Source organism: Triticum urartu, chromosome 3 (assembly GCF_003073215.2).
Source record: "Triticum urartu cultivar G1812 chromosome 3, Tu2.1, whole genome shotgun sequence".
NCBI lineage: Eukaryota > Viridiplantae > Streptophyta > Magnoliopsida > Poales > Poaceae > Triticum > Triticum urartu.
The window spans coordinates 557,192,293-557,204,691 of record NC_053024.1 but is presented as its reverse complement, the minus strand read 5'-3'; positions in this window follow the sequence as shown (position 1 = coordinate 557,204,691).

Sequence of the window (12,399 nt, the reverse complement as noted above, 5' to 3'; positions counted from 1 at the left end):
TCGAAGCTTTCAAGATGATTGATTTGGATCGTATACAAAATAAGTATCTCACACGTGAAAATTTTTTGTTGAAGGAGCATATCATCGCACTCAAGGGCATTATCCGCAAGCTAGAAGACCTCCTACGCTCGATGTGCGACTATCCATCATCAACATCTCCACCGTCTCCACCAACAAAGAAGAATTGAGTATCTGGTATGGACACTCCACTTGGCAGCTGCCAAGCTTGGGGGAGTGCCCCGGTATCATACAACCATCACTTTTAACTTTACCGTTTTTCTTAGTTCGATCCTTTTGGTAATATCTTTATCTAGTAGAATAAAAGTTCTTAGTATGATCTAGTTGTGAGTTTTGCTTTATTACCCTTCTATGTAATCGAGTCTGTGAGCTATATAATAAAGATTAGTGTGAGTCAAGGGTTTGCTTATTTTGCCATGATCCTAAGTAAATAAAAGAAAAGAGAAAGAAATAAAAAGAAACAAAGAGATCATGTGACTCTTATGGAGAGTAATGAGCTCACATAGAAAGAGTATGATGAATAAAAGTTGTTCAGGGTTGACAAACATAGTTTTGGTCATCGTTGCAATTAATAGGAAGTAATAAAGAAAGGGAGGTCTTCACATATAAATATACTATCTTGGACATCTTTTATGATTGTGAGCACTCATTAAAATATGACAGGCTAAAGAGTTGACATTGGACAAGGAAGACAACGTAATGGGTTATGTTTTCTTACATCTGAGATAAATTATATTGTCTTGGATCATCCAACATGTTGAGCTTGCCTTTCTCCCTCATGCTAGTCAAATTCATTGCACCAAGTAGAGATACTACTTGTGCTTCCAAATACCCTTAAAACAGTTTTGCCATGAGAGTCCACCATACCTACCTATGGATTGAGTATGATCTGTCAAGTAAGTTGTCATCGGTGCAAGCAATAAAAATTGCTCTCTAAATATGTATGATTGATTGGTGTGGAAGGAATAAGCTTTATACGATCGTGTGATATGGAAGTAATAAAAGCAAAAGACTGCATAATAAAGGTCCATATCACAAGTGGCAATATAAAGTGACGTTCTTTCGCATTAGGATTTTGTGCATCCAACCATAAAAGCGCATGACAACCTCTGCTTCCCTCTGCGAAGGGCCTATCTTTTACTTTCATCTCCTACATTGCATAAGAGTCATGGTGATCTTCACCGTTCCTTTTTACATTTTATCCTTTGGCAAGCACAATATGTTGGAAAGATCCTGGTATATATGGCTAATTGGATGTGAGTTCTCATGAACTATTACTGTTGACATTACCCTTGAGGTAAGACGTTGGGAGGCGAATCTATAAGCCCCTATCTTTCTCTGTGTCTGATTAAAACTCCATACCCATAAGTATTGCGTGAGTGTCAGCAATTGTGAAAGACTATATGATAGTTGAGTATGTGGACTTGCTGAAAGGCTCTTATACATTGACTCTTTCCTATGTTATGATAAATTGCAATTGCTTCAATGACTGAGATTATAGTTTGTTAGTTTTCAGTGAAGTTTACGATTCATACTTGATATTGTGATTGAATTATTACTCTAGCATTAGATATCATATGACAAGAATTATATAAGTTGCTGCTCTAAGAATGATCATGATGCCCTCATGTCCGTATTTTATTTTTATCGACACCTTCATCTCTAAACATGTGGACATATTTTTCGATTTCGGCTTTTCGCTTGAGGACAAGCGAGGTCTAAGCTTGGGGGAGTTGATACGTCCATTTTGCATCATGCTTTTATATCAATATTTATTGCATTATGGGATGTTATTACACATTATGTCACAATACTTATGCCTATTCTCTCTTGTTTTACAAGGTTTACATAAAGAGGGAGAATGCCGGCAGCTGGGATTCTGGCTGGAAAAGGAGCAAATATTAGAGACCTATTCTGCACATCTCTAAAAGTCCTGAAACTTCACGGATGATGTTTTCCAAATATATAAAAAACATTGAGCGCAAGAACATCACCAGGGGGGCCACACCCTGCCCACGATGGTGGGGGGCACGCCCTACCCCCTGGGCGCACCCCCTACCTCGTGGGCCCCCTGGTGGCCCTTCGGTGACCATCTTCTGCTATATGGACTCTTTCAATGGGAAAAAAATCATAAGCCATCTTCTCGGACGAAACTCCGCCGCCACGAGGCGAAACCTTGGCGGAACCAATCTAGGGTTCTGGCAGGGCTGTTCTGCCGGGGAAACTTCCCTCCCAGAGGGGGAAATCATCGCCATTGTCATCACCAACGCTCCTCTCATCGGGAGAGGGCAATCTCCATCAACATCTTCATCAGCACCATCTCATCTCAAAACCCTAGTTCATCTCTTGTATCCAATTTTTGTCTCCAAGTCCGGGATTGGTGCTAGTAGGTTGCTAGTAGTGTTAATTACTCCTTGTAGTTGATGCTAGTTGGTTTAATTGGTGGAAGATCATATGTTCAGATCCTATATGCACATTAATACCCCTCTAATTATGAACATGTTTATGCTTTGTGAGTAGTTACTTTTGTTCCTGAGGACATGGGAGAAGTCTTGCTATTAGTAGTCATGTGAATTTGGTATTCGTTCGATATTTTGATGAGATGTATGTTGTCTCTCCTCTAGTGGTGTTATGTGAACGTCGACTACATGACACTTCACCATTTTTTGGGCCTAGAGGAAGGCATTGGGAAGTAATAAGTAGATGATGGGTTGCTTGAGTGACAGAAGCTTAAACCCTAGTTTATGCGTTGCTTCGTAAGGGGCTGATTTGGATCCATATGTTTCATGCTATGGTTAGGTTTACCTTAATACTTTTGTTGTATTTGCGGATGCTTGCAATAGAGGTTAATCATAAGTGGGATGCTTGTCCAAGTAAGGGCATCACACAAGCACGGTCCACCCACATACCAAATTATCAAAGTACTGAACGCGAATCATATGAGCGTGATGAAAACTAGCTTGACGATATTCCCATGTGTCCTCAGGAGCGCTTTACATCATATAAGAGTTTGTCCAGGCTTGTCCTTTGCTACAAAAAGGATTGGGCCACCTTGCTGCACCTTATTTACTTTTGTTACTTGTTGCTCGTTACAAATTATCTTATCACAAAACTATCTGTTACCACTTATTTCAGTACTTGCAGAGAATACCTTGCTGGAAACCGCTTATCATTTCCTTCTGCTCCTCGTTAGGTTTGACACTCTTACTTATCAAAAGGACTATGATAGATCCCCTATACTTGTGGGTCATCATTCAACTTATTAATTAAGTGTCCCATCTACTGCAGCATGTATTTTCACTTCATTGCAAAGACTAGTTGAATAGTTCTCTCTGACCAAGATGGGGAATAATGGATCGCGAAGACTTCCTTTCTACATTATCCCTATGCCTCTACTCTCACTTCACTCATTTTGCTCCATACGTAGTCACTTGTTGAAATCTCTAGAAAGACAAATACTCCGTATTTGGGAATAGAGGGAGGATTTTACTCCGTATTTGGGAACAGAGGGAGTATCACCATAAGGAGGGAACAGAGGAAGCTTGAAACATGAACATGTCAATGGGAGGGAGTAAGCCCCATGCATGCATGCATGCAACACTCACACGTACACATGGATGCACGCAACACTCACGCACCCATGCGGCACATAGCACACGACGCAACACAGACGCTCACGCTCAAGTGCTCAACCTACTCCCTATGTCCGTGAAAGACTGTACATTTAAAGATTTACACATTGACCAGGGCATAATTAACACCCAAAAGTAGCAGACTTATGTGTGCATGCGACCATTGAGAGAAGAAGATTAAATGAAGGTCGTTGCATGCTGTAATTAAGGATAGACATGTAGCCTATACCTAGAGCACAAGTTGGTGCACTAGTCAATCAATATCGATTTAAATTAAAGGCTAAATGCATTGGAATTGTAGATGTACTATACTCTTTGTTTTTAGCTGATTTCTTTGCTCTGCCAACTGATAGGTGGGACCCAGAAACCAGGTAACAATTTAACCAGTCAACAAAGTGCCACGTCGACTATGTGGCCGGTCAATAGGGTGCAATACGGTGCTCTACGATGATCTAGTGATCGTATAATCACCGCAAAACTATATATAGTGACCGTAAAGAGCGTATTGTTACATACGTTGACCGCTAGTGTATTTTCTCGTTTCAAATTAGGCCATATTAACCGGAAAGGACGCAATATGGAATAGTACTAGTACTACTTTGATGTGTCCCGTCAACTCGCCGAATGAGGAGAAGCTTGCTTACTACGCCTCTCCCTCGCCCACACACGCGGTGGTTTGCAGGACGAGGAGAGGGTTTTGACTACAATGCCCTCTCCCTCTCCCTCGCCCTCGCCCTCGCGGTGGACGTGCAGCAGTTCAATCGGTGTCAGATTGCCAAAAGCATAATGTGTACTGTAGTATCATCATTGTTGGACCTTCTAAAGAGGCGAAGAGCCAAGTGCAAGGTTCACACGAGTACGGACTATTGAACCTCCCGAAGAGGCAAAGAGCCAAGCGCATGGTTTTATAGGAGTTGTCGTCCTAGTAGGAGCGTACTACAACTATAGCGAACGATGCTACTGTATGATGCCGCCACATCACGTATATCCAAAGCCGTGCCACCTTTTTTTTCTCAAAGAGCATGTTGGAGCCCGTGCAACAACCACACAAGTTGCACGTACACATAACACATTTACTAGTAATAAATTCTAAAGGACAAATGCCAGTATGCCACACAAGTTCATCTCCAATTCATGTGATAAATTTGTGCATGACTAGTCTACATATATTCACAGCGCTACCGTTCACAATTTACCGTACTCCACTTACACGTTATAGATGGGCTACATCTCCTCCTCCAGGTTCTAGTCCCAGGTGTTCTTCATGGATGGCACAATCCATAGCGGTGGGCAACAGGAATCATTGTTGCAACTTTCTAGTCCGGTTCCACACGATGGAGACTCATCCAAGCTGAAGCGGCATAAATCAGGGATAGCGTGTCCCAGCATGTCGTTCATCTGGCGGTGAGCACTGAAGACACAACCATGCTTCATGAATGGCAGGCCTTCCGTGTCGTGCACGGAAGGTGGCATCCGCTTCACAATGGGGTAGCTGTCCCCAATGAAAAGCGAGTACTCCCCAAGAGTGTTCCTCGGCACCCACGTAGCATCACGGGGGTCGAACTTGCCGCCGTTCATCTGGTACACGCGGCATCTCAGATCTGGACACATGGTGACGTACATAGTCAAGGTCCATGCATAATAATGTTGTGCTCAAATATGGCGGTCAATAATACTGTGCAGCGAATAGTACTACTCCGGTATAGAGGAAGTAAAATAACCGGCTTATTATATATAGCCACTGTTGGCTACATGGATGAGATAGTAAGACATGGGAAAAAAATGGTGGCAGCTAGTGGGTTCAAGTCTTCAAGGGCCTAGCTAGCTATACGCGTCCTCCAAGGTAAAAAGTACTCCTACTAGTATGTAAGTAGAGTACTAGTACAACAATGAAAGAGAAGGCGAGAGGGTTAAAAAATGGAATACCTGGGTAGATGGTGATGGTCCGATCGTGGTAGATTGTGTGACCATGTTGCACATCAGTGGTACCATGGGTAACGACTGCTAAGATAGTTGATCCCAATATGCCAAAGTCAGCTACAAGGTTCCAGGTTAGACCAAATCGCGGATGCAAATGCACATCCAGGATCGGCGATCTTATTTTGATCGCGGGATGACTGGTCCCTGCAAAATAATGGAGTACCATTAGGGATGCAAATGATGGTTTGTGCATTCCGTTTGTAATGTCCTGTACCGTAGGATGGCAACCAGATGAAACAAGTCCCCTGGCTTGTCACCGCAAAGATGCGGCCTAGATGGCGCACGGCGTCTTCGAACATGTAGGGGTACAAATCTACCGCTACCAACATGCGCCAGCCTCTGCCGTTACTGCCTCTTGCATTGATGGCAATCCTTATGTCGAACACCGTGATGAGATAGTAATCATCATAGCCACGTCGCTTTGTCAGGGGGTCCACAATTGCTATCTTCTTCAATCTCATGTAGACATCATCATATGTATTCAAGCCCAACCAGTCTAGAAGGCCGATCCCAATGGTGGAGAAGGGGTCTACCGGAACGGCCGCACTGCTGTGGATGTTGTGCAAAATGATGGTGGTATCCGGCCGGAGGTATGCAAGCCAATCTTCGTTGTCACCGACCCAGACCTATATATAAGACGGTGGGCAGCGGAGAAATTATGGGATGGAAATAGATGTCAGGACCCCGATTCTAAGTCACACCGATCTAGCCTGTAACACCTCATATCACTTTGCGGCCTCACGCACGGTATTCCCACGGGTGTCGCCTTACCATGGCCCGGGACCGTTTGCGCCTTTTGGCTCACGTATATGATAGTGTCGCTAGCATCCATATGACAGAGAACCCGGGCCGACATGACTAGTCGTGAACCCAAAGTGGCACTAACTTACGGGGACAAGCATACATGAATCAACATCGAGCATGTCGGTCAGCAGTGTGCGAATCCGGGCTGTAGCACTGGGCTAAAAGGACTGTAACACCCTCGATGCGACTATAGCTCCCATGTGTCGAGGCACGACTTAGAGACATAATCGCATTGAAGGCATATGTCGCAAGTTAGGCAATCTTCACAACATCCCATGTAATAATAATAAAAGGGGAGATAACATAGTTGGCTTACACTCGCCACGTCAATCAAGTACATAAATAACATTACATCATCCAAACACTCATGGCCCGACTACGGCGCCAAAATAAAAGAGAACCCAACATGCAACATGGTCCCAATCACCCCCAACTAGGCAGCACTACTGATCGTCGGGAAAGGAAACATAGTATCGTTGAGAGTCTTCGTCGAACTCCCACTTGAGCTCATACGCGTCTCCTGGAGCGGAATCATCAGACCCTGCATCTGGTGTAATAGTAATCTGTGAGCCACAGGGACTCAGCAATCTCGCACCCTCGCGATCAAGACTATTTAAGCTTATGGGTATGGCAAGGTAAATATATGAGTGGAGCTGCAGCAAGCGACTAGCAAGTATGGTGGCTAACTTCTTCGCAAAAGAGAGCGAGAAGAGGAGGCAAAGCACGAGCGAGAAGCTAGATACAACCTGCGCAAACATTACTCCAACACCGTGTCCACTTCCTGGACTCCGCCGAGAAGAGGCCATCACGGTAACACACTCAGTTGATTCATTTTAATTAATTAAGGTTCAAGTTATCTACAACCGGACATTAACAAATTCCCATCTGCCCATAACCGCGGGCACGGCTTTCGAAAGTTCAATCCCTGCAGGGGAGTCCCAACTTAGCCCATGACAAGCTCTCACGGTCAACGAAGGAATAGACCTCCTCCCAAGACATTCCGATCAGACTCGGTATCTCGGTAACTCAAGACACTTCGACAGGTTAAAACAAGACCAGCAACAACGCCCGAATGTGCCGACAAATCCCGATAGGAGCTGCACATATCTCTTTCTCAGGGCACACTCAGATTGTCTAAACTTCCGGTAGGCCGGCCCAGAGTTGCCCCTAGTAGCCACCGTCGGCTGACGGTTTGGACCAACACTCAGAGGAGCACTGGCCCTGGGGGGTTAAAATAAGATGACCCTTGAGTCTGCAGAACCCAAGGGAAAGAAAAGGCTAGGTGGCGAATGGTAAGACCAATGTTGGGCATTGCTGGAAAAGCTTTAATCAAGGTGAAATATCAAGGGGTTCCCATTATAACCCAACCGCGTAAGGAACGCAAAATCCGGGAACATAACACCGATATGATGGAAACTAGGGCGGCAAGAGTGGACCAAAACACTAGGCGAGAGGCCGAGCCTTCCACCCTTCACCAAGTATATAGATGCATTAAGATAACATAGCAATATAATGATATCCCAACAAGTAAATAAATGTTCCAACAAGGATTGGCCTCCAAACATCACCTGCAACTAGCAACGCTATAAGAGGGGCTGAGCAAAGCGGTAACATAGCCAATCAACGGTTTGCTAGGACAAAGGTGGGTTAGAGGTTTGACATGGCAATTTGGGAGGCTTTCAAGCAAGTGGTAGGCATCGTAGCAATGGCATAGCAAAAAGAGCGAGCAAACTAGCATAGCAAAGATAGTAGTGATTTCGAGGGTATGATCATCTTGCCTGCACAGTTGTCAGAGTTTACTGGATCCTCACAAGCAAACTCAATGGGCTCCTCGTTAGCGAACTCGTCTCCCGGCTCTACCCAAACAAGACAAACAAGCAACAAGGATACAATCAACCACGTGCAAACTCAAACAAAAAGATGCAATGATGACATGCTATGCGGGATGCGATGCGGGATGCAAAACGCAAGATATCACAGGAAATGTATGAACCTGGCCTCAACTTGGAAAACCAAGTGTTCCACTGGAAATATGAGATGAAATCGCTTGAAAACGATATAAAGAACGCCGGAATCGGAGTTACGGTTTGGAAATGGCAAGCGTTTCAAAAATGACACCGGTCTGCGATTTACAGCAAGTAGGCATCTAAATGCAATGCGATGAATGTGCTACAGCACCCAAACATGGCAACAAAATACATGGCAGGGATGCACACAAGATTTTTAACAAAAGTCTAGCACTGAGCTACAGCCAATTCATCCATTATGAGGTTCAAACAAGCATGGCAAAAACGCAAATGCAAAACAGATTTCAGACTTGGTGAAATTAACACTTGTCTGGAATTTCAGATCATATAGCCCTCTTCGGAGCAACAAAACAACATGCTACAGGACCTGAACATGACAAAGAAGGACATGGCATGGAGCTACTCAACAAGCTTAACAAAAGTCCCTTAGTGACCTTGAGCCAAAAGGGATCACAAAATATACTAACAAGCACACGGACATAGCAAAAACATAATCAGTTTTCAGACTTAGTGAAAACTGGGACATGCTGAAACATAACTCACGAAGGCATGTTTACGAGCTCGATGCACTCACCACAGTGCAAGTCATGGCAAGACAAGTATACACCCATAAAGAAGGCACAAAATACAAGCTAGACATGGCGAGAACAACGGCATAGCATGCACGGATCAACTACAATAACATCGGCAAAAATCGCAAACAAGTTGACGATCTGCCCAGATTCACAACGAAGCAAAAGTAGAGCTCGATTGACTCAAGCTAGGGTGCTCCATAATTGCAAACGAAGACATGGATGGATAGAGCATAACAATATTAACAAAACTCCTTTACTGATCATCCTCATAAGAGGCACGGATCACTAGGAAACAGCAAGAACATATGGCATCATGAACTAAATAATCCCAGACTTAGTGAAAACTACCAAGTCCCTGAAAAAAGATTTACCGGGTGCCTCACTTTGCAAGCTTGCACAAGTCACCACACACATCACAAAAATGCATGGGTTGCACCTCTGGAAAGGAGAGAAAATCCTTAACAAAACATATGAAGGACTCATAGGCATATCATGCACACAATAATCATGGCAGAAATGACAAAAGTCTAAGATGAACTAGCAGATCTGACAATTAACTCACGAAGCCTCTTTCTAACAGCATTTCGGGCATCAAGATGAACTCAAATGAAAATGATGAAATGGAAAGAAATGATGTACTCGTCGAAACGAACATTTTGCTATACTATATGTCCAAATCGGAGCTACTGATGCGGAGATATCACAGGTCAAAGTATGCATAAAAATTAGGGTTCGGAGGAGAAAAGTCAACCGCGGATCTCAGATCCAGATCTGGCGTGGATTTCGGAGTTCGCCGGAAACACTGTTCACACCGGAGTTTGAGGTCGCCGGTGACCGGATCCGAGGCGGGAGCGGCCGGGGGCGCCGGATCCTCGCCGGAGTCGGGCGGGGCGGCGCCGGCGTTGGACGTGGGCGAGGAGGCCGGCTCGAGCGGCGGCTGGAGGCAGGCGGCGAGCCGCGGCGGAGCTCGCCGACGAGGTGGCGGGCGGCGGCTCTGCCACCGGAGTCGGGGAAGAGAGCGCGGGGCGGCGCGGCTCCCTCAGGCGGCGGGGCGGCGAGTGGCCCGGTCGGGCGGCGGGGAGGGCCGGCTACGGGCCGGCCGGGCCGCGGGCGGTGGCGGCGGCGACTTGCCATGTGGCGGCGCGCGAGTGGGCGGGGGCGGTGTGTCCGGCCGGGTCGGAAAATGTCCGGCCGGCGCGAGGGAATTTTTAGGGTTTCGTGGGAGGAAGAAGATCCGAAAACGGAGGGTGTATATATAGGCATAGAGGGAGCTACGAGAGTCCAAATGAGGTGCGGTTTTCGGCCACGCGATCGTGATCGAACGCTCTAGGTGATGGAGCAGAGTATGGTGGGTTTTTGGGCCAAATTGGAGGGGTGTTGGTCTGCAACACACACGAGGCCTTTTCGGTCCCTCGGTTAACCGTTGGAGTATCAAACGAAGTCCAAATGGCACGAAACTTGACAAGCGGTCTACTGGTAGTAAACAAAGGCCGCTTGGCAAGTCTTGGTCCAATCCGGAAATGTTTAATCCCCACACACGAAAGAAAGCTAGAAACGACCACCGGAGGAGAACGAAGCGCCGGAATGCAAAACGGATAACGGGAAAAATGCTCGAATGCATGAGACGAACACGTATGCAAATGCAATGCACATGATGACATGATATGAGATGCATGACAACGAAACAACACACGGAGACAAAGACCCGAACCCGAGAAAAATAAATATAACTTAACGCCGGAAACGGCAAGAGTTGGAGTACAAATTGGGAAAGTTACATCCGGGGTGTTACAACTTGTAACACCCTCGATGCGACTATAGCTCCCACGTGTCGAGGCACGACTTAGAGACATAATCGCATTGAAGGCATATGTCGCAAGTTAGGCAATCTTCACCACATCCCATGTAATAATAATAAAAGGGGAGATAACATAGTTGGCTTACACTCGCCACGTCAATCAAGTACATAAATAACATTACATCATCCAAACACTCATGGCCCGACTACGGCGCCAAAATAAAAGAGGACCCAGCATGCGACACGGTCCCAATCACCCCCAACTGGGCACCACTACTGATCATCGGGAAAGGAAACGTAGTATCGTTGAGAGTCTTCGTCGAACTCCCACTTGAGCTCATACGCGTCACCTGGAGCGGAATCATCAGGCCCTGCATCTGGTGTAATAGTAATCTTTTAGCCACAGGGACTCAGCAATCTCGCACCCTCGCGAACAAGACTATTTAAGCTTATGGGTATGGCAGGGTAAAATATGAGTGGAGCTGCAGCAAGCGACTAGCAGGTATGGTGGCTAACTTATTCGCAAAAGAGAGCGAGAAGAGGAGGCAAAGCACGAGCGAGAAGCTAGAGAACAACCTGCGCAAACATTACTCCAACACCGTGTCCACTTCCCGGACTCCGCCGAGAAGAGGCCATCACGGTAACACACTCAGTTGATTCATTTTAATTAATTAAGGTTCAAGTTATCTACAACCGGACATTAACAAATTCCCATCTGCCCATAACCGCGGGCACGGCTTTCGGAAGTTCAATCCCTGCAGGGGAGTCCCAACTTAGCCCATGACAAGCTCTCACTCTCACGGTCAACGAAGGAATAGACCTCCTCCCAAGACATTCCGATCAGACTCGGTATCTCGGTAACTCAAGACACTTCGACAGGTTAAAACAAGACCAGCAACACCGCCCGAATGTGCCGACAAATCCCGATAGGAGCTGCACATATCTCTTTCTCAGGGCACACTCGGATTGTCTAAACTCCGGTAGGCCAGCCCAGAGTTGCCCCTGGTAGCCACCAGCGGCTGACGGTTTGGACCAACACTCAGAGGAGCAACTGGCCCAGGGGGGGTTAAAATAAGATGACCCTTGAGTCTGCAGAACCCAAGGAAATAAAAGGCTAGGTGGCAAATGGTAAGACCAATGTTGGGCATTGCTGGAAAAGCTTTAATCAAGGCGAAATATCAAGGGGTTCCCATTATAACCCAACCGCGTAAGGAACGCAAAATCCGGTAACATAACACCGATATGACGGAAACTAGGGCGGCAAGAGTGGAACAAAACACTAGGCGAGAGGCCGAGCCTTCCACCCTTCACCATGTATATAGATGCATTAAGATAACATAGCAATATAATGATATCCCCACAAGTAAATAAATGTTCCAACAAGGAACGGCCTCCAAACTTCACCTGCAACTAGCAACGCTATAAGAGGGGCTGAGCAAAGCGGTAACATAGCCAATCAACGGTTTGCTAGGACAAAGGTGGTTTAGAGGTTTGACATGGCAATTTGGGAGGCTTTAAAGCAAGTGTTAGGCATCGTAGCAATGGCATAGAAAAAGAGCGAGCAA